This window comes from Oncorhynchus mykiss, chromosome 2 (genome assembly GCF_013265735.2).
Source record: "Oncorhynchus mykiss isolate Arlee chromosome 2, USDA_OmykA_1.1, whole genome shotgun sequence".
Taxonomy (NCBI): Eukaryota; Metazoa; Chordata; class Actinopteri; order Salmoniformes; family Salmonidae; genus Oncorhynchus; species Oncorhynchus mykiss.
The window spans coordinates 15970059-15992120 of NC_048566.1; the positions used below are offsets into that span (position 1 = coordinate 15970059).

At 42.5% G+C, this 22062-nt stretch overlaps 1 protein-coding gene across 1 annotated transcript in view; it reads right to left on the reverse strand.

Annotated features, from left to right (window-relative positions):
• LOC110518702 (phospholipid-transporting ATPase ID-like) overlaps positions 1 to 12039 on the reverse strand; it is an 83873-nt gene extending 71834 nt beyond the window's left edge. The window contains exon 1 of the mRNA XM_036939292.1: positions 11850 to 12039. The gene's annotated coding sequence lies outside the window, so the exon portion shown is untranslated. The remainder of the gene's footprint in view (positions 1 to 11849) is intronic.
• Positions 12040 to 22062: the final 10023 nt, after the last annotated feature.

Genomic DNA, 22062 nt, shown 5'->3' on the forward strand with positions numbered 1-22062 from the left:
GTTTAGAACTGTTGTTTAGAACTGTTGTTTAGAACTGTTGTTTAGTACTGTTGTAGGGAACTGTTGTTTAGTACTGTTGTTTAGTACTGTTGTTTAGTACTGTTGTTTAGAACTGTTGTTTAGTACTGTTGTTTAAAACTGTTGAAGGGAACTGTTGTTTAGTACTGTTGTTTAGAACTGTTGTTTAGAACTGTTGTTTAGAACTGTTGTTTAGTACTGTTGTTTAGTACTGTTGTTTAGTACTGTTGTTTAGAACTGTTGTTTAGTACTGTTGTTTAGAACTGTTGTAGGGAACTGTTGTTTAGAACTGTTGTTTAGTACTGTTGTTTAGAACTGTTGTTTAGAACTGTTGTTTAGTACTGTTGTTTAGTACTGTTGTGGGGAACTGTTGTTTAGAACTGTTTAGAACTGTTGTTTAGAACTGTTGTTTAGAACTGTTGTTTAGTACTGTTGTTTAGAACTGTTGTTTAGAACTGTTATTTAGAACTGTTGTTTAGTACTGTTGTTTAGTACTGTTGTTTAGTACTGTTGTTTAGAACTGTTGTTTAGAACTGTTGTTTAGTACTGTTGTTTAGTACTGTTGTTTAGTACTGTTGTTTAGAACTGTTGTTTAGAACTGTTGTTTAGTACTGTTGTTTAGAACTGTTGTTTAGTACTGTTGTTTAGAACTGTTGTTTAGTACTGTTGTTTAGTACTGTTGTTTAGTACTGTTGTTTAGAACTGTTGTTTAGTACTGTTGTTTAGAACTGTTGTAGGGAACTGTTGTTTAGAACTGTTGTTTAGTACTGTTGTTTAGAACTGTTGTTTAGTACTGTTGTAGGGAACTGTTGTTTAGTACTGTTGTTTAGTACTGTTGTTTAGTACTGTTGTTTAGAACTGTTGTTTAGTACTGTTGTTTAGAACTGTTGTAGGGAACTGTTGTTTAGTACTGTTGTTTAGAACTGTTGTTTAGAACTGTTGTTTAGAACTGTTGTTTAGTACTGTTGTTTAGAACTGTTGTTTAGTACTGTTGTTTAGTACTGTTGTTTAGTACTGTTGTTTAGAACTGTTGTTTAGTACTGTTGTTTAGAACTGTTGTTTAGTACTGTTGTTTAGTACTGTTGTAGGGAACTGTTGTTTAGAACTGTTGTTTAGTACTGTTGTAGGGAACTGTTGTTTAGAACTGTTGTTTAGTACTGTTGTTTAGAACTGTTGTTTAGTACAGTTGTTTAGTACTGTTGTTTAGTACTGTTGTTTAGTACTGTTGTTTAGTACTGTTGTTTAGAACTGTTGTTTAGTACTGTTGTTTAGTACTGTTGTTTAGAACTGTTGTTTAGTACTGTTTAGAACTGTTATTTAGAACTGTTGTTTAGAACTGTTGTTTGGAACTGTTGTTTGGAACTGTTGTTTAGTACTGTTGTTTAGTACTGTTGTTTAGAACTGTTGTTTAGAACTGTTGTTTAGAACTGTTGTTTGGAACTGTTGTTTAGTACTGTTGTTTAGTACTGTTGTTTAGTACTGTTGTTTAGAACTGTTGTTTAGAACTGTTGTTTAGTACTGTTGTTTAGTACTGTTGTTTAGAACTGTTGTTTAGAACTGTTGTTTAGTACTGTTGTTTAGTACTGTTGTTTAGAACTGTTGTTTAGTACTGTTGTTTAGTACTGTTGTTTAGAACTGTTGTTTAGAACTGTTGTTTAGTACTGTTGTTTAGTACTGTTGTTTAGTACTGTTGTTTAGAACTGTTGTTTAGAACTGTTGTTTAGTACTGTTGTTTAGAACTGTTGTTTAGTACTGTTGTTTAGAACTGTTGTTTAGTACTGTTGTTTAGTACTGTTGTTTAGTACTGTTGTTTAGAACTGTTGTTTAGTACTGTTGTTTAGAACTGTTGTAGGGAACTGTTGTTTAGAACTGTTGTTTAGTACTGTTGTTTAGAACTGTTGTTTAGAACTGTTGTTTAGTACTGTTGTTTAGTACTGTTGTGGGGAACTGTTGTTTAGAACTGTTTAGAACTGTTGTTTAGAACTGTTGTTTAGAACTGTTGTTTAGAACTGTTGTTTAGTACTGTTGTAGGGAACTGTTGTTTAGTACTGTTGTTTAGTACTGTTGTTTAGTACTGTTGTTTAGAACTGTTGTTTAGTACTGTTGTTTAAAACTGTTGAAGGGAACTGTTGTTTAGTACTGTTGTTTAGAACTGTTGTTTAGAACTGTTGTTTAGAACTGTTGTTTAGTACTGTTTAGAACTGTTATTTAGAACTGTTGTTTAGAACTGTTGTTTGGAACTGTTGTTTGGAACTGTTGTTTAGTACTGTTGTTTAGTACTGTTGTTTAGAACTGTTGTTTAGAACTGTTGTTTAGAACTGTTGTTTGGAACTGTTGTTTAGTACTGTTGTTTAGTACTGTTGTTTAGTACTGTTGTTTAGAACTGTTGTTTAGAACTGTTGTTTAGTACTGTTGTTTAGTACTGTTGTTTAGAACTGTTGTTTAGAACTGTTGTTTAGTACTGTTGTTTAGTACTGTTGTTTAGAACTGTTGTTTAGTACTGTTGTTTAGTACTGTTGTTTAGAACTGTTGTTTAGAACTGTTGTTTAGTACTGTTGTTTAGTACTGTTGTTTAGTACTGTTGTTTAGAACTGTTGTTTAGAACTGTTGTTTAGTACTGTTGTTTAGAACTGTTGTTTAGTACTGTTGTTTAGAACTGTTGTTTAGTACTGTTGTTTAGTACTGTTGTTTAGTACTGTTGTTTAGAACTGTTGTTTAGTACTGTTGTTTAGAACTGTTGTAGGGAACTGTTGTTTAGAACTGTTGTTTAGTACTGTTGTTTAGAACTGTTGTTTAGAACTGTTGTTTAGTACTGTTGTTTAGTACTGTTGTGGGGAACTGTTGTTTAGAACTGTTTAGAACTGTTGTTTAGAACTGTTGTTTAGAACTGTTGTTTAGAACTGTTGTTTAGTACTGTTGTAGGGAACTGTTGTTTAGTACTGTTGTTTAGTACTGTTGTTTAGTACTGTTGTTTAGAACTGTTGTTTAGTACTGTTGTTTAAAACTGTTGAAGGGAACTGTTGTTTAGTACTGTTGTTTAGAACTGTTGTTTAGAACTGTTGTTTAGAACTGTTGTTTAGTACTGTTGTTTAGTACTGTTGTTTAGAACTGTTGTTTAGTACTGTTGTTTAAAACTGTTGAAGGGAACTGTTGTTTAGTACTGTTGTTTAGAACTGTTGTTTAGAACTGTTGTTTAGAACTGTTGTTTAGTACTGTTGTTTAGAACTGTTGTTTAGAACTGTTGTTTAGAACTGTTGTTTAGAACTGTTGTTTAGTACTGTTGTTTAGAACTGTTGTTTAGTACTGTTGTTTAAAACTGTTGAAGGGAACTGTTGTTTAGTACTGTTGTTTAGAACTGTTGTTTAGAACTGTTGTTTAGAACTGTTGTTTAGTACTGTTGTTTAGAACTGTTGTTTAGAACTGTTGTTTAGAACTGTTGTTTAGAACTGTTGTTTAGTACTGTTGTTTAGAACTGTTGTTTAGAACTGTTGTTTAGTACTGTTGTTTAGTACTGTTGTTTAGAACTGTTGTTTGGGACTGTTGTTTAGTACTGTTTAGAACTGTTGTTTAGTACTGTTGTTTAGTACTGTTGTTTAGTACTGTTGTTTAGAACTGTTGTTTAGTACTGTTGTTTAGTACTGTTGTTTAGAACTGTTGTTTGGAACTGTTGTTTAGTACTGTTGTTTAGTACTGTTGTTTGGAGCTGTTGTTTGGAGCTGTTGTTTAGTACTGTTGTTTAGTACTGTTGTTTAGTACTGTTGTTTGGAGCTGTTGTTTGGAGCTGTTGTTTAGTACTGTTGTTTAGAACTGTTGTTTAGAACTGTTGTTTAGTACTGTTGTTTAGAACTGTTGTTTAGAACTGTTGTTTAGTACTGTTGTTTAGTACTGTTGTTTAGAACTGTTGTTTGGGACTGTTGTTTAGTACTGTTTAGAACTGTTGTTTAGTACTGTTGTTTAGTACTGTTGTTTAGTACTGTTGTTTAGAACTGTTGTTTAGAACTGTTGTTTAGTACTGTTGTTTAGTACTGTTTAGAACTGTTGTTTAGTACTGTTTGGAACTGTTGTTTAGTACTGTTGTTTAGTACTGTTGTTTAGAACTGTTGTTTAGTACTGTTGTTTAGAACTGTTGTTTAGAACTGTTGTTTAGTACTGTTGTTTAGTACTGTTGTTTAGTACTGTTGTTTAGAACTGTTGTTTAGTACTGTTGTTTAGAACTGTTGTTTAGTACTGTTGTTTAGTACTGTTGTAGGGAACTGTTGTTTAGAACTGTTGTTTAGTACTGTTGTAGGGAACTGTTGTTTAGAACTGTTGTTTAGTACTGTTGTTTAGAACTGTTGTTTAGTACAGTTGTTTAGTACTGTTGTTTAGTACTGTTGTTTAGTACTGTTGTTTAGTACTGTTGTTTAGAACTGTTGTTTAGTACTGTTGTTTAGTACTGTTGTTTAGAACTGTTGTTTAGTACTGTTTAGAACTGTTATTTAGAACTGTTGTTTAGAACTGTTGTTTGGAACTGTTGTTTGGAACTGTTGTTTAGTACTGTTGTTTAGTACTGTTGTTTAGAACTGTTGTTTAGAACTGTTTAGAACTGTTGTTTAGAACTGTTGTTTGGAACTGTTGTTTAGTACTGTTGTTTAGTACTGTTGTTTAGTACTGTTGTTTAGAACTGTTGTTTAGAACTGTTGTTTAGTACTGTTGTTTAGTACTGTTGTTTAGAACTGTTGTTTAGAACTGTTGTTTAGTACTGTTGTTTAGTACTGTTGTTTAGAACTGTTGTTTAGTACTGTTGTTTAGTACTGTTGTTTAGAACTGTTGTTTAGAACTGTTGTTTAGTACTGTTGTTTAGTACTGTTGTTTAGTACTGTTGTTTAGAACTGTTGTTTAGAACTGTTGTTTAGTACTGTTGTTTAGAACTGTTGTTTAGTACTGTTGTTTAGAACTGTTGTTTAGTACTGTTGTTTAGTACTGTTGTTTAGTACTGTTGTTTAGAACTGTTGTTTAGTACTGTTGTTTAGAACTGTTGTAGGGAACTGTTGTTTAGAACTGTTGTTTAGTACTGTTGTTTAGAACTGTTGTTTAGAACTGTTGTTTAGTACTGTTGTTTAGTACTGTTGTGGGGAACTGTTGTTTAGAACTGTTTAGAACTGTTGTTTAGAACTGTTGTTTAGAACTGTTGTTTAGAACTGTTGTTTAGTACTGTTGTAGGGAACTGTTGTTTAGTACTGTTGTTTAGTACTGTTGTTTAGTACTGTTGTTTAGAACTGTTGTTTAGTACTGTTGTTTAAAACTGTTGAAGGGAACTGTTGTTTAGTACTGTTGTTTAGAACTGTTGTTTAGAACTGTTGTTTAGAACTGTTGTTTAGTACTGTTGTTTAGTACTGTTGTTTAGTACTGTTGTTTAGAACTGTTGTTTAGTACTGTTGTTTAGAACTGTTGTAGGGAACTGTTGTTTAGAACTGTTGTTTAGTACTGTTGTTTAGAACTGTTGTTTAGAACTGTTGTTTAGTACTGTTGTTTAGTACTGTTGTGGGGAACTGTTGTTTAGAACTGTTTAGAACTGTTGTTTAGAACTGTTGTTTAGAACTGTTGTTTAGTACTGTTGTTTAGAACTGTTGTTTAGAACTGTTATTTAGAACTGTTGTTTAGTACTGTTGTTTAGTACTGTTGTTTAGAACTGTTGTTTAGAACTGTTGTTTAGTACTGTTGTTTAGTACTGTTGTTTAGTACTGTTGTTTAGAACTGTTGTTTAGAACTGTTGTTTAGTACTGTTGTTTAGAACTGTTGTTTAGTACTGTTGTTTAGAACTGTTGTTTAGTACTGTTGTTTAGTACTGTTGTTTAGTACTGTTGTTTAGAACTGTTGTTTAGTACTGTTGTTTAGAACTGTTGTAGGGAACTGTTGTTTAGAACTGTTGTTTAGTACTGTTGTTTAGAACTGTTGTTTAGAACTGTTGTTTAGTACTGTTGTTTAGTACTGTTGTGGGGAACTGTTGTTTAGAACTGTTTAGAACTGTTGTTTAGAACTGTTGTTTAGAACTGTTGTTTAGAACTGTTGTTTAGTACTGTTGTAGGGAACTGTTGTTTAGTACTGTTGTTTAGTACTGTTGTTTAGTACTGTTGTTTAGAACTGTTGTTTAGAACTGTTGTTTAGTACTGTTGTTTAGAACTGTTGTTTAGTACTGTTGTTTAGTACTGTTGTTTAGTACTGTTGTTTAGAACTGTTGTTTAGTACTGTTGTTTAGAACTGTTGTTTAGTACTGTTGTTTAGTACTGTTGTTTAGAACTGTTGTAGGGAACTGTTGTTTAGTACTGTTGTTTAGAACTGTTGTTTAGAACTGTTGTTTAGAACTGTTGTTTAGTACTGTTGTTTAGAACTGTTGTTTAGTACTGTTGTTTAGTACTGTTGTTTAGTACTGTTGTTTAGAACTGTTGTTTAGTACTGTTGTTTAGAACTGTTGTTTAGTACTGTTGTTTAGTACTGTTGTAGGGAACTGTTGTTTAGAACTGTTGTTTAGTACTGTTGTAGGGAACTGTTGTTTAGAACTGTTGTTTAGTACTGTTGTTTAGAACTGTTGTTTAGTACAGTTGTTTAGTACTGTTGTTTAGTACTGTTGTTTAGTACTGTTGTTTAGTACTGTTGTTTAGAACTGTTGTTTAGTACTGTTGTTTAGTACTGTTGTTTAGAACTGTTGTTTAGTACTGTTTAGAACTGTTATTTAGAACTGTTGTTTAGAACTGTTGTTTGGAACTGTTGTTTGGAACTGTTGTTTAGTACTGTTGTTTAGTACTGTTGTTTAGAACTGTTGTTTAGAACTGTTGTTTAGAACTGTTGTTTGGAACTGTTGTTTAGTACTGTTGTTTAGTACTGTTGTTTAGTACTGTTGTTTAGAACTGTTGTTTAGAACTGTTGTTTAGTACTGTTGTTTAGTACTGTTGTTTAGAACTGTTGTTTAGAACTGTTGTTTAGTACTGTTGTTTAGTACTGTTGTTTAGAACTGTTGTTTAGTACTGTTGTTTAGTACTGTTGTTTAGAACTGTTGTTTAGAACTGTTGTTTAGTACTGTTGTTTAGTACTGTTGTTTAGTACTGTTGTTTAGAACTGTTGTTTAGAACTGTTGTTTAGTACTGTTGTTTAGAACTGTTGTTTAGTACTGTTGTTTAGAACTGTTGTTTAGTACTGTTGTTTAGTACTGTTGTTTAGTACTGTTGTTTAGAACTGTTGTTTAGTACTGTTGTTTAGAACTGTTGTAGGGAACTGTTGTTTAGAACTGTTGTTTAGTACTGTTGTTTAGAACTGTTGTTTAGAACTGTTGTTTAGTACTGTTGTTTAGTACTGTTGTGGGGAACTGTTGTTTAGAACTGTTTAGAACTGTTGTTTAGAACTGTTGTTTAGAACTGTTGTTTAGAACTGTTGTTTAGTACTGTTGTAGGGAACTGTTGTTTAGTACTGTTGTTTAGTACTGTTGTTTAGTACTGTTGTTTAGAACTGTTGTTTAGTACTGTTGTTTAAAACTGTTGAAGGGAACTGTTGTTTAGTACTGTTGTTTAGAACTGTTGTTTAGAACTGTTGTTTAGAACTGTTGTTTAGTACTGTTGTTTAGTACTGTTGTTTAGTACTGTTGTTTAGAACTGTTGTTTAGTACTGTTGTTTAGAACTGTTGTAGGGAACTGTTGTTTAGAACTGTTGTTTAGTACTGTTGTTTAGAACTGTTGTTTAGAACTGTTGTTTAGTACTGTTGTTTAGTACTGTTGTGGGGAACTGTTGTTTAGAACTGTTTAGAACTGTTGTTTAGAACTGTTGTTTAGAACTGTTGTTTAGTACTGTTGTTTAGAACTGTTGTTTAGAACTGTTATTTAGAACTGTTGTTTAGTACTGTTGTTTAGTACTGTTGTTTAGTACTGTTGTTTAGAACTGTTGTTTAGAACTGTTGTTTAGTACTGTTGTTTAGTACTGTTGTTTAGTACTGTTGTTTAGAACTGTTGTTTAGAACTGTTGTTTAGTACTGTTGTTTAGAACTGTTGTTTAGTACTGTTGTTTAGAACTGTTGTTTAGTACTGTTGTTTAGTACTGTTGTTTAGAACTGTTGTTTAGTACTGTTGTTTAGAACTGTTGTAGGGAACTGTTGTTTAGAACTGTTGTTTAGTACTGTTGTTTAGAACTGTTGTTTAGAACTGTTGTTTAGTACTGTTGTTTAGTACTGTTGTGGGGAACTGTTGTTTAGAACTGTTTAGAACTGTTGTTTAGAACTGTTGTTTAGAACTGTTGTTTAGAACTGTTGTTTAGTACTGTTGTAGGGAACTGTTGTTTAGTACTGTTGTTTAGTACTGTTGTTTAGTACTGTTGTTTAGAACTGTTGTTTAGTACTGTTGTTTAGAACTGTTGTAGGGAACTGTTGTTTAGTACTGTTGTTTAGAACTGTTGTTTAGAACTGTTGTTTAGAACTGTTGTTTAGTACTGTTGTTTAGTACTGTTGTTTAGTACTGTTGTTTAGAACTGTTGTAGGGAACTGTTGTTTAGTACTGTTTTTTAGTACTGTTGTTTAGTACTGTTGTTTAGAACTGTTGTTTAGTACTGTTGTTTAGAACTGTTGTAGGGAACTGTTGTTTAGTACTGTTGTTTAGTACTGTTGTTTAGTACTGTTGTTTAGAACTGTTGTTTGGAACTGTTGTTTAGTACTGTTGTTTAGTACTGTTGTTTAGTACTGTTGTTTGGAGCTGTTGTTTGGAGCTGTTGTTTAGTACTGTTGTTTAGAACTGTTGTTTAGTACTGTTGTTTGGAGCTGTTGTTTGGAGCTGTTGTTTAGTACTGTTGTTTAGAACTGTTGTTTAGAACTGTTGTTTAGAACTGTTTAGAACTGTTGTTTAGAACTGTTGTTTAGAACTGTTTAGAACTGTTGTTTAGTACTGTTGTTTAGAACTGTTGTTTGGGACTGTTGTTTAGTACTGTTTAGAACTGTTGTTTAGTACTGTTTGGAACTGTTGTTTAGTACTGTTGTTTAGTACTGTTGTTTAGAACTGTTGTTTAGTACTGTTGTTTAGAACTGTTGTTTAGAACTGTTGTTTAGTACTGTTGTTTAGTACTGTTGTTTAGTACTGTTGTTTAGAACTGTTGTTTAGTACTGTTGTTTAGAACTGTTGTTTAGTACTGTTGTTTAGTACTGTTGTAGGGAACTGTTGTTTAGAACTGTTGTTTAGTACTGTTGTAGGGAACTGTTGTTTAGAACTGTTGTTTAGTACTGTTGTTTAGAACTGTTGTTTAGTACTGTTGTTTAGTACTGTTGTTTAGTACTGTTGTTTAGTACTGTTGTTTAGTACTGTTGTTTAGAACTGTTGTTTAGTACTGTTGTTTAGTACTGTTGTTTAGAACTGTTGTTTAGTACTGTTTAGAACTGTTGTTTAGAACTGTTGTTTAGAACTGTTGTTTGGAACTGTTGTTTGGAACTGTTGTTTAGTACTGTTGTTTAGTACTGTTATTTAGAACTGTTGTTTAGAACTGTTTAGAACTGTTGTTTAGAACTGTTGTTTGGAACTGTTGTTTAGTACTGTTGTTTAGTACTGTTGTTTAGTACTGTTGTTTAGAACTGTTGTTTAGAACTGTTGTTTAGAACTGTTGTTTAGTACTGTTGTTTAGAACTGTTGTTTAGAACTGTTGTTTAGAACTGTTGTTTAGTACTGTTGTTTAGTACTGTTGTTTAGTACTGTTGTTTAGAACTGTTGTTTAGTACTGTTGTTTAGTACTGTTGTTTAGAACTGTTGTTTAGTACTGTTGTTTAGTACTGTTGTTTAGTACTGTTGTTTAGTACTGTTGTTTAGAACTGTTGTTGTGGATGAAATTATTTTTGTATTTTGATGCCTATGATTGGGGTTAGGATTAGGGGATGGTAAACTGATCCTAGGTCTGTATCTACAGACAACGTCTAGGGTTCCAGAACTGGTAGACTGAGGGAGATGGTGGTCGGGCCTAAATCAATAGTCCACAGAAAGAACTGCTCTCTGAGTGGGACAGATCAGCTTTCAGATACATACACCAGTCTCTATCTCTCTCACTGTGTACATTCTGTTCTCTCTCTCCCATCTCCTATACCTCTCCGTTCATCTCACCAATTCCCTCCATACCTACCTCTCTTTCACCAATCCCCTGTCTCTTTCTGCTCTCTTCTCTCCACTCATAACCTTCCTCCTTTTTCTCCCACTGTATATTTAAAGATCAAAACAGGACAAGCGAATGTTTGGGCTGAGTGCCAGATTAAACAATATGAAATGAAAATAAACTACCTCCCCTCCCTCCCTTACGTTTTCCCTCTCTCCCTTTCCCACTCTCCTTCAGGCTCCTTGTATAACCCTGTGGACTGCAGTGCCCTTATGGCGGGCAGGTAGGGCCGGAATGAGGCAGGCAGGGCTGGAATGAGTCAGGCAGGGAGGAGGGCAGGAAGGAATGGAAGTAGAAGGGCAGGTAGGGATGCAGGGGAGCAGGGCCAGTACGAGGCAGGCAGGTAGGAGGGCAGATAGGGGAGCAGGACCAGTACGAGGCAGGCAGGTAGGAGGGCAGATAGGGGAGCAGGACCAGTACGAGGCAGGCAGGTAGGAGGGCAGATAGGGGAGCAGGGCCAGTACGCGGCAGGCAGGTAGGAGGACAGATAGGGGAGCAGGACCAGTACGAGGCAGGCAGGTAGGAGGGCAGATAGGGGAGCAGGGCCAGTACGAGGCAGGCAGGTAGGAGGGCAGATAGGGGAGCAGGACCAGTACGAGGCAGGCAGGTAGGAGGGCAGATAGGGGAGCAGGGCCAGTACGAGGCAGGCAGGTAGGAGGGCAGATAGGGGAGCAGGGCCAGTACGAGGCAGGCAGGTATGAGGGCAGATAGGGGAGCAGGGCCAGTACGAGGAAGACAGGTAGGAGGGCAGATAGGGGAGCAGGGCCAGTACGAGGCAAGCAGGTAGGAGGGCAGATAGGGGAGCAGGGCCAGTACGAGGCAGGCAGGTAGGAGGGCAGATAGGGGAGCAGGGCCAGTATGAGGCAGGCAGGTAGGAGGGCAGATAGGGGAGCAGGGCCAGTACGAGGCAGGCAGGTAGGAGGGCAGATAGGGGAGCAGGACCAGTACGAGGCAGGCAGGTAGGAGGGCAGATAGGGGAGCAGGACCAGTACGAGGCAGGCAGGTAGGAGGGCAGATAGAGGTGCAGGGCCGGTACGAGGCAGGCAGGTAGGAGGGCAGATAGGGGAGTGCGTAACACCAGGGACATGCTGAATATCGAATCACCTTTCTTGGCTGCTGCTCAGAATTCCGCTCAACTCTCACTGGAGACTGATGTATAAGAATTTGAGGATATTAAAGCAACTAATCCCTGCATTACCATGAATCACCTATTGACCCAATATATATAAAAAACACTGCCTAAATAACCAAATTAGATACATAACGTGACATTATTAGCATGTAATAACATAGTTATTAGTTCAAGTAGTTAACAGTATCAATAGCAAAAAATAGTAACGGGGGTAATAAATCTGACTAGCTAGTTACTATAGCCCTTATAGCATAGTATATGCAAAGTTTATTCAGGAAGAGGTTTATACTTGCAGTCAGTGTGAAGCACAATAACTCAACAAAGGTACCCATAATTATTCACAAGTTATCGAACAGCAGTAGGGCCTAAACAGGTCAAAGTTTATACACAGGTGTGGTAAGACCATTTGAAGTGCAGGCAACAATTATAATGCATTGTTAATGGCTAGCTAAACTAGCTCAATCAGAATCTCTGCGAAATAAACAAAGAACCTGACATTCAATTGTTTAGCTGGCTAGCCTACATTTGTCGACTGGCTGGCTATGGAACCTACCTTTTCAAGTCCACGCTATGTGCACATTTCTGTCAGCAACATCCAAGTCCTCTCGCTGGGTTCATGCTGCTGTTTGAGTGTTGATGACACGCCTGCCCTGGTTAGTAAGGCCACGGAGGTAGAGGATACAGGCAGGCACTGTGGATGCGCCGTGCTGATACACAGACATGCTGGCGAGGTGAAAGAGCTTTTCTTTCTCCAACCAGGGAGAGAAACAGGAAGGAGGGGCGATGCTTACTTCGACCACCCTCCTACGCATATTCAAGCAATTTTTATAATTTCATCTCATGAGGAAACAGACTATCCTCTTTGTCATCTCGGGGAGAGATTTTATTTTTATTTTAATTATTCAAAAATCTCGACATCTAATTATTACAGTTTGGGGAACTTTTGAGTGTCCCTTTTTTGTCACCATAATTTCACAAAACCTCCCGCCTCAATATTGCATTTGAAGGTTATTATTGAACAACAGCCTTTCAGCCATGTGCTTTATATTATTTATCTCATAGCGCCCCCTGCTGTCGCTGGTCGGTAACAGCAACAGCCTATATTTTGGGGCGCAACATCAGCACCAAAGCTGCAGCGATTTTTTTCTATCTCAACACATACACTATAACGTTTGACTACAATGGCCAAAACTGTACAAATAAGCACTCTCATACAACCATATTCCTCAAACACACACACCTTTCTTCATCATCAAATTACAAATCAATAGGCTACTAAAGCAGGAATCAGGAGGGGAAAATCTAGGGATATGTTGAGAAGGACAGAAGCAATGTAGAAGGACGAAGGGTAGGGACAAGTTTAGGAGAAAGAGAGAACACAGATAGATAGATAGATAGATAGATAGATAGATAGATAGATAGATAGATAGATAGATAGATAGATAGATAGATAGATAGATAGAGAGAGAGAGAGAGAGAGAGAGAGAGAGAGAGAGAGAGAGAGAGAGAAGAGAAGGACAGAGGAGGACAGGGAAGATGGCTGACTTTCTCCTCCAGATGGGCAGCCTTCTCTTATAACAGCTAGAGATTGAGTTTGCATGTCCTTGGGGAATGACTTCAGGCCCAGTTCCATTGCCTCCAGACCGGGCGCCATCTTGTTCTCCAGACAGAGCCCATTGGAAGAGCTGGTACAGAGCCTCGCCTACCATAGCTCCCAAGAATGGGGCCACCAGGGACACCCAGAACCTATTAAAAAAAAAATCAATGAAACAATAAAAGCTGTGCTGTTATTAAACTATGTTTGAGTCCCGACACTCTTCGTGTGATATACATGTCGAAGGTGGTGGCCAAGACAGAGGCAAAGTTAGCAGACAGGTATCCCCCTTTACGTTCCTACTGGTGATGGTTTGGGCCATGGCACCTACGTCTGTCACCCTGATCCGTTTCACTTGTCCCTGTGATTGTCTCCACCCCCTCCAGGTGTCGCTTATTTTCCCCAGTGTATTTATCCCTGTGTTTCCTGTCAGCGGTTTTCCCATTCTCCTGCTTTTTGCATTTCTCCTATTTCTAGTCCTCCCGGTTTTGACCCTTGCCTGTTTATGGACTTTTAACCGTCTGCCTGACCATTCTGCCTGCCTTGACCTCGAGCCTGTCTGCCACTCTGTACCTCCTGAACTCTGTACCCGCCTGCCTGACCATTCTGCCTGCCTTGACCATGAGCCTGTCTGCCACTCTGTACCTCCTGAACTCTGTACCCGCCTGCCTGACCATTCTGCCTGCCTTGACCACGAGCCTGTCTGCCACTCTGTACCTCCTGGACTGTGATCTGGTTCTCACCTTTTGCCTGTCCACAACCATTCTCTTGCCTACTCCTTTTGGATGAATAAACACTGTAAGACTCCAACCATCTGCCTCCTGTGTCTGCATCTGGGTCTCGCCTTGTGTCATGATAACGCCAAACAACTGGACAGACACAACACAACATCCCAGGACCATATAGCATGAAAAAGAAAATGGCTGTGGTCGATGGTTACGGTCAGGTTGCATATATCAGAGGTGTTCTCACGACCATGATGTAGATTCCCATACACTCTGCTAGACGTTCTCTGCAGAGAGGCTTCATGTTAGAGCTCAACCAGCCTCGAGCCTTCTCCATCTGTCTCTCACACACCAACACACACCGCCTGGGATACTTAATACTGAGACCACAACACCGACCCTACACTCACTTACACACAATAAGACTGCAGCACTGACTCTACACTGAAATGTCCCAGACAAGCTCACACACAATGCTAATACAACAGTGACGCTGCACACACTTCCAGGAGGACTGACTGAAACGACACTGATACTTTAACATTGACACTACTGCACTGAGACACAAGCAGGTGCAACTATCACGACCAAAGATGAACTAAAAACCTGATGTGTATAGAACTGCTACAGCTCTCTACCTGAGCAGATGAACCTCTCAGAACATGTGTATAGAACTGCTACAGCTCTCTACTTGAGCAGATGAACCTCTTAAGGCTAAACAGAATAAATAAAGTGATGAAATGAATAGATCAAATGGAGAGCAACACAAACCCCTGAGTGCTGTAACGCGTGGTTCCAGCACGTTCTCTGATGGGGTCAGAGGGCGACATCTACATCTAAAACACACAAAACCATGGATGCTCCACACCTTCTCACACTGTCTACAGGCAATGACAAAAAAGTCAACTTTCCAAAATGTCCAGTGTTTCCAGCTAGAGAGGGAGCGATGTGCTTGGATGTGTGAGGGAAATCTCCTTTTGAAGGTCAGAGGTAAAATGATACAACGTGTTACTTGCCCTGGAGAGAGGGAAAGATGGGGTGGGAAGGGAGAGAGATGGGGTTGGAAGGGAGAGAGAGAGGGAAAGATGGGGTGGGAAGGGAGAGAGAGAAAGATGGGATGGGAAGGGAAGGGAGAGAGAGAAAGATGGGGTGGGAAGGGAGAGAGAGAAAGATGGGGTGGGAAGGGAGAGAGAGAAAGATGGGGTGGGAAGGGAGAGAGGGAAAGATGGGGTATGAAGGGAGAGAGGGAAATATGGGGTGGGAAGGGAAGGGAGAGAGAGAAAGATGGGGTGGGAAGGGAGAGAGAGAAAGATGGGGTGGAAAGGGAGAGAGAGAAAGATGGGGTGGGAAGGGAAGGGAGAGAGAGAAAGATGGGTGGGAAGGGAGAGAGAGAAAGATGGGGTGGGAAGGGAAGGGAGAGAGAGATGGGGTGGGAAGGGAGAGAGAGAAAGATGGGGTGGGAAGGGAGAGAGAGAAAGATGGGGTGGGAAGGGAGAGAGAGAGGGAAAGATGGGGTGGGAAGGGAGAGAGGGAAAGATGGGGTGGGAAGGGAGAGAGGGAAAGATGGGGTGGGAAGGGAGAGAGAGAAAGATGGGGTGGGAAGGGAGAGAGGGAAAGATGGGGTGGGAAGGGAGAGAGGGAAAGATGGGGTGGGAAGGGAAGGGAGAGAAAGATGGGGTGGGAAGGGAAGGGAGAGAAAGATGGGGTGGGAAGGGAGAGAGAGAAAGATGGGGTGGGAAGGGAGAGAGAGAAAGATGGGGTGGGAAGGGAGAGAGGGAAAGATGGGGTGGGAAGGGAGAGAGGGAAAGATGGGGTGGGAAGGGAAGGGAGAGAGAGAAAGATGGGGTGGGAAGGGAGAGAGAGAAAGATGGGGTGGGAAGGGAGAGAGAGAAAGATGGGGTGGGAAGGGAAGGGAGAGAGAGAAAGATGGGGTGGGAAGGGAAGGGAGAGAGAGAAAGATGGGGTGGGATGGGAGAGAGAGAAAGATGGGGTGGGAAGGGAGAGAGAGAAAGATGGGGTGGGAAGGGAGAGAGAGAGGGAAAGATGGGGTGGGAAGGGAAGGGAGAGAAAGATGGGGTGGGAAGGGAGAGAGAGAAAGATGGGGTGGGAAGGGAGAGAGGGAAAGATGGGGTGGGAAGGGAGAGAGAGAAAGATGGGGTGGGAAGGGAGAGAGAGAAAGATGGGGTGGGAAGGGAGAGAGGGAAAGATGGGGTGCGAAGAGAGAGAGAGAGAGAGATGGGGTGGGAAGGGAGAGAGGGAAAGATGGGGTGGGAAGGGAGAGAGGGAAAGATGGGGTGCGAAGAGAGAGAGAGAGATGGGGTGGGAAGGGAGAGAGAGAGGGAAAGATGGGGTGGGAAGGGAGAGAGAGAGGGAAAGATGGGATGGGAAGGGAAGGGAGAGAAAGATGGGGTGGGAAGGGAGAGAGAGAAAGATGGGGTGGGAAGGGAGAGAGGGAAAGATGGGGTGGGAAGGGAGAGAGAGAAAGATGGGGTGGGAAGGGAGAGAGAGAAAGATGGGGTGGGAAGGGAGAGAGGGAAAGATGGGGTGCGAAGAGAGAGAGAGAGAGAGATGGGGTGGGAAGGGAGAGAGGGAAAGATGGGGTGGGAAGGGAGAGAGGGAAAGATGGGGTGCGAAGAGAGAGAGAGAGATGGGGTGGGAAGGGAGAGAGAGAGGGAAAGATGGGGTGGGAAGGGAGAGAGAGAGGGAAAGATGGGATGGGAAGGGAGAGAGAGAGATGGGATGGGAGAGAGAGAGATTGAAAGATGGGGTGGGAAGGGAGAGAGAGAGATGGGGTGGGAAGAGAGAGAGAGAGGGAAAGATGGGGTGGGAAGGGAGAGAGAGAAAGATGGGGTGGGAAGGGAGAGAGGGAAAGATGGGGTGCGAAGAGAGAGAGAGAGAGAGAGATGGGGTGGGAAGGGAGAGAGAGAGAGAGGGAAAGATGGGGTGGGAAGGGAGAGAGAGAGGGAAAGATGGGGTGGGAAGAGAGAGAGGGAAAGATGGGGTGGGAAGGGAGAGAGGGAAAGATGGGGTGGGAAGGGAGAGAGGGAAAGATGTGGTGGGAAGAGAGAGAGAGAGAGGGAAAGATGGGGTGGGAAGGGAGAGAGAGAAATATGGGGTGGGAAGGGAGAGAGGGAAAGATGGGGTGGGAAGAGAGAGAGAGAGGGAAAGATGGGGTGGGAAGGGAGAGAGGGAAAGATGGGGTGGGAAGGGAGAGAGGGAAATATGGGGTGCGAAGAGAGAGAGAGAGAGAGAGAGAGATGGGGTGGGAAGGGAGAGAGAGAAAGATGGGGTGGGAAGGGAGAGAGGGAAAGATGGGGTGGGAAGGGAGAGAGAGGGAAAGATGGGGTGGGAAGGGAGAGAGGGAAAGATGGGGTGGGAAGGGAGAGAGGGAAAGATGGGGTGGGAAGGGTGAGAGAGAGAAAGATGGGGTGGGAAGGAAGAGAGGGAAAGATGGGGTGGGAAGGAAGAGAGAGAGGGAAAGATGGGGTGGGAAGGGAGAGAGAGAGGGAAAGATGGGGTGGGAAGGGAGAGAGAGAGAGAGAGATGGGGTGGGAAGGAAGAGAGAGAGAGAAAGAGAGAGAGAGAATTTGGGCAGAAGCACAACCTTTCCTGAACAATGAAGCGATAGTTGTGTGAGTGAAGAGAGATAGGAGTGGAGAGCAACAATTGATGTCACTATCAGTGTGAGTAGGTCATGGTGGAGAGGGTAAACACTCTCACTGTAGGTCACATGTCACCACATCCCTGCCATCCGGCTGGACAACTTTCTGACTGCCCGCGGATGTCCGGATCGGGACCTGTCAGTTCCATCCCCCAGCACCTCTGCTCCGATGCCCATGGAGCTGGGAGGTGCTGCACTTAGGGCACCCGGACTAGGGGCCATTCCCTGCACCATCTGTGGCCGCAGAGGGCACACTGCTGGTCGGTGCTGGAGGGGTCCCTCAGGGAGTCGAGGCAGCAGGCAGGGCACTCTCGTGTCACCCCAGGTGAGTCGGCACCAGGCTCACCCAGAACCCACATTCCCGACATAAGGCGCAAGTAGATTCAGGTGCTGCTGGGAATTTTATTGACCGTTAATTTGCTCATAGTTTAGGGATTCTCCTTGTTGCTGTGGATATGCCCTTCCCTGTGCAAGCTCTATATAGTCGACCATTAGGGTCAGGGCTGATTAGGGAGGCCACCGCTCCACTAGACATGGTTACGCAGGAGGGTCATGAGGAGAGAATCAGTCTCTTCCTTATTGATTCTCCTGCATTTCACATGATGCTGGGCTTACCCTGGTTGGCCTGTCACCCCACTATTTCGTGGTAACAGAGGGCTCTCAATGGGTGGTCATGAGAGTGCTCAGGGAGGTGCTGTTCTTCCAACAGTCCGTCTGCTTCCTAGGGTACCGCATCTACATGTCAGGGGTGGAAATGGAGAGTGACCACATTTCAGCCGTGCGTAATTGGCCGACTCCCACCACAGTAAAGGAAGTGCAGCGGTTTCTGGGGTTTGCCAACTACTACCGGAGGTTTATCGGGGGTTTTGGTCAGGTAGCGGCTCCCATTACCTCACTGCTGAAGGGGGGACCGGTGCGGCTGCAGTGGGCGGCTGAGGCGGACACCTGAAGGCTCTGTTTACCTCGGCTCCCGTGCTGGCTCATCCGGAACCCTCTTTGGCGTTCATAGTGGAGGTGGACGCGTCCGAGGCTGGGATAGGAGCTGTGCTCTCTCAGCGCTCCGGTACACCACCAAAGCTCCGCCCCTGTGCTTCCTTTTTGAAGAAGCTCAGCCCGGCGGAGCGAAACGTGGAGGACCAGGAGCTGTTGGCTGTCGTCAAGGCTCTGAAGGCGTGGAGACATTGGCTTGAGGGGGCTAAACACCCTTTTCTCATCTAGACTGACCACCGCAATCTGGAGTACGACACAGTATGACACAGAGGAGCGGTCCATGGATCACACTCCCATACTTCCGGCCTCTTGCCTGATGGCACCAGTGGTGTGGGAGCTGGACGCGGACATCTGCTGGGTGTTACGCACAGAGCCCACTCCCCCCAGTGTCCAGCTAAGCACCTGTACGTGCTGTCTGCTGTCCGCAATCTATTGGGCCCACACGTCACCCTCCTCTGGTCATCCTGGTATCGATCGGACGTTGCGTTGCCTTAGTGCGAAGTACTGGTGGCCCACCTTGGCCAGGGAAGTGAGGGTTTATGTTTCCTCCTGCTCAGTGTGCGCCCAGTGCAAGGCTCCCAGGCACCTGCCTAGAGGGAAGTTACAACCCCTCTCTGTTCCACAATGGCTGTGGTCACACCTGTCGGTGGACTTCCTGACGGATCTTCCTCCCTCACAGGGAAACACCACGATCCTGGTCGTTGTGGATCGGTTTTCTAAGTCCTGCTGTCTCCTCCCTCTGCATGGTCTCTCTACGGCCCTACAAACTGCGGAGGCCCTGTTCACACACGTATTCTGGCACTATGGGGTTCCTGAGGACATAGTCTTTGATCGGGGTCCCCAGTTCACGTCCAGGGTCTGGAGAGCATTCATGGAAGGTCTGGGGGTCTCGGAAAGCCTTACCTCAGGTTTTCACCCCTAGAGTAACAGGCAGGCGGAGAGAGTAAATCAGGATGTGGGTAGGTTTCTACAGTCATATTGGCAGGACCGGCCGGTGGAGTGGGCGAAGTTCATCCCTTGGGCAGAGATGGCCCAGAACTCACTCCGCCACTCCTCCACTAAACTCTCTTCTTTCCAGTGCGTACTGGGGTATCAGACGGTTCTGGCACCGTGGCATCAGAGCCAGATCGATGCTCCTGCGGTGGACGAATGGTTCAAGCGCTCGGAGGAGACCTGAGACGCCACCCATGTGCATCTACAACGGGCCATGAGGCGGAAAAAAGCGAGTGCCGACCGTCACCGCAGCGAGCCCCCGGTGTTTGCACCGGGGGACCGGGTCTGGATCTCGACCCGAAACCTGCCCCTCCGCCTGCACTGCCGGAAGCTGGGTCCGCGGTTTGTGGGGCCATTTAAAATCCTGAGGAGACTGAACAAGGTATGCTACAGATTACAGCTTCCCCCAGATTATCACATTAATCCCTCGTTCCATGTGTCTCTCCTCAGGCCGGTGGTGGCTGGTTCACTCTAGGAAGCTGAGGTGTGGGAGATTCCTCCGCCCCCTCTGGACATCGAGGGGGCCACGGCATATGCTGTTCGAGCCATCCTGGACTCGAGGCGTGGGCGAGGGGCCTTCAGTACCTTGTGGAGTGGGAGGGGTACGGCCCGGAGGAGAGATGCTGGGTGCCGGTGGAGGACATCCTGGACTCAAGGCATTGGGCGAGGGGCCTTCAGTACCTCGTGGAGTGGGATGGGTACGGTCCGGAGGAGAGATGCTGGGTGCCGGTGGAGGACATCCTGGACTCGAGGCGTTGGGCGAGAGGCCTTCAGTACCTCGTGGAGTGGGATGGGTACGGTCCGGAGGAGAGCTGCTGGGTGCCTGTGGAGGGCGTCCTGGTCCCTTCGTTGCTGCGGGATTTCCACTGTCCCCATCCGGATCGCCCTGTGCCTTGTCCTCTGGGTCGTCCCTGAGGTCAGTGTCGGCGCGCTGCTGGAGCCGCGTGTCAAAGGGGGGGTGTTGTCACGACTTCCGCCGAAGTTGGTCCCTATCCTTGTTCGGGCGGCGTTCGGCGGTCGATGTCACTGGCTTTCTAGCCACCGCCGATCCACTTTTCATTTTCCAAATGATATTTGCACTTCTCCAGAAATAGCAGACTGAATTGCATTGCATTCGAGCAATGTAGGCATAACTTTTCACCATAAACCCATGGATGGTTAATCTTTAAAATAAAAGTTTTTTAAACCAACAACAATATTTCTTAATAGCTTATCTTGTCCCATGGCACTGTGCACTGTGTGCACATGTAGGCTTACATTTGATTTGATGTCTTTATGGGTAATATTCACTAGTCTATACAAAGAACTAGGCTTCTGTCAATTGCCGAAGATAGAGACCTGTACATCTATCTACCCTATAAACTAGATCCATTAGCCGTAAGCAGCACAAACACAGACCCATGGTCGCATGCATGCAGAAGCCCTAAATGTGCTCATAGAAAAGGCCTCAACTCCAGAAATGTATATACACAGGTTTGTAATTACTCATTCATAATTATTATGTTTTGTGCATGCAATATAAGGTGCCTATGAAATAACAGGAAACGATTATACTCAGGTGTTATTAGCATAAGGGCAACCATAAGATTTTCACATCGTAATAAAATTATAGTAAAATAATCATAATTTTGGTGGGGTTGTTTTCTGCAGCGCATTTCCATCATCCGACCTCAATAGGCAGATAAAGCACCTTCTCACACCACATGTGAATTCATTGTCTCGTGTGCATACCATGATCATCTAACATAATTATCCAGTTAGTCCAAAATAAACCTTGAATTCAAATGAAATGTTTGCTGATAATTATTCTCAAATCAAATCAAAGTTTATTTGTCACGTGCGCCGAATACAACAGGTGTAAACCTTACAGTGAAATGCTTACTCATCAGCAGCCTACACTTTACCCTAATGTACCAAATTATTAGCCTGGTTTAAGGACATTAGCAACAAACATTTCACTTATTCATTGTCTTATCAACATTATATTGGAATTATAGGGATTTTATATATATATATATATATATATATATATATATATATATATATACAGTAGCCTATTTCCAAACAAAGTAGCCATTTTCATTTGCCACAGAAATTAATGTAAAAACGTAAATGCTGAGGATATGGCTTTTGCAAGTGCCAACATCCCTCGAAAGGTTGCCAATCCCAAAACGTGTGCATTCATTAACACATGTAATGAACGGAGGTAAAAAAACTATCACGACTTCCGCCGGAGTCGGTCCCTCTCCTTGTTCGAGCGGCGTTCGGCGGTCGACGTCACCGGCCTTCTAGCCATCACCGATCCACTTTTAATTTTCTATTTGTTTTGTCTTTGTTTTCTACACACCTGGTTTCAATTCCCCCATTACATGTTCATTATTTAACCCTCTGGTTTCCCTCATGTTTGTGTGCGTGTTTTTTCTATTGTTCAGGCTGTTACTATTTTGTTGTTATTACGCCCGTTTATTTCGTGGTACCGGTATTGTTCCCGCACCATAGTATTGTGTTTATACTGGTGTTATCTTGTATACCTTGTCCACACATCTCAGCTCTCCTGCGCCTGACTCCTTTCACCAGTTACCCACAGCCTTGACAAAAACTGAAAGCATCTCCATAAACTACAGACAAATACACTGACACACAACGATGTGTGTTCTTCTCAGACAGTGTAATGTGTTTATTTTTGTGTATACATTTTTTTTTTACTAAGTTATAGTTCATATCCGGAAATCAGCCAATTGAAATAAATATATTTGGCCCTAATCTATGGGTTTCACATGACTGCTCAGGAGCGCAGCCATGG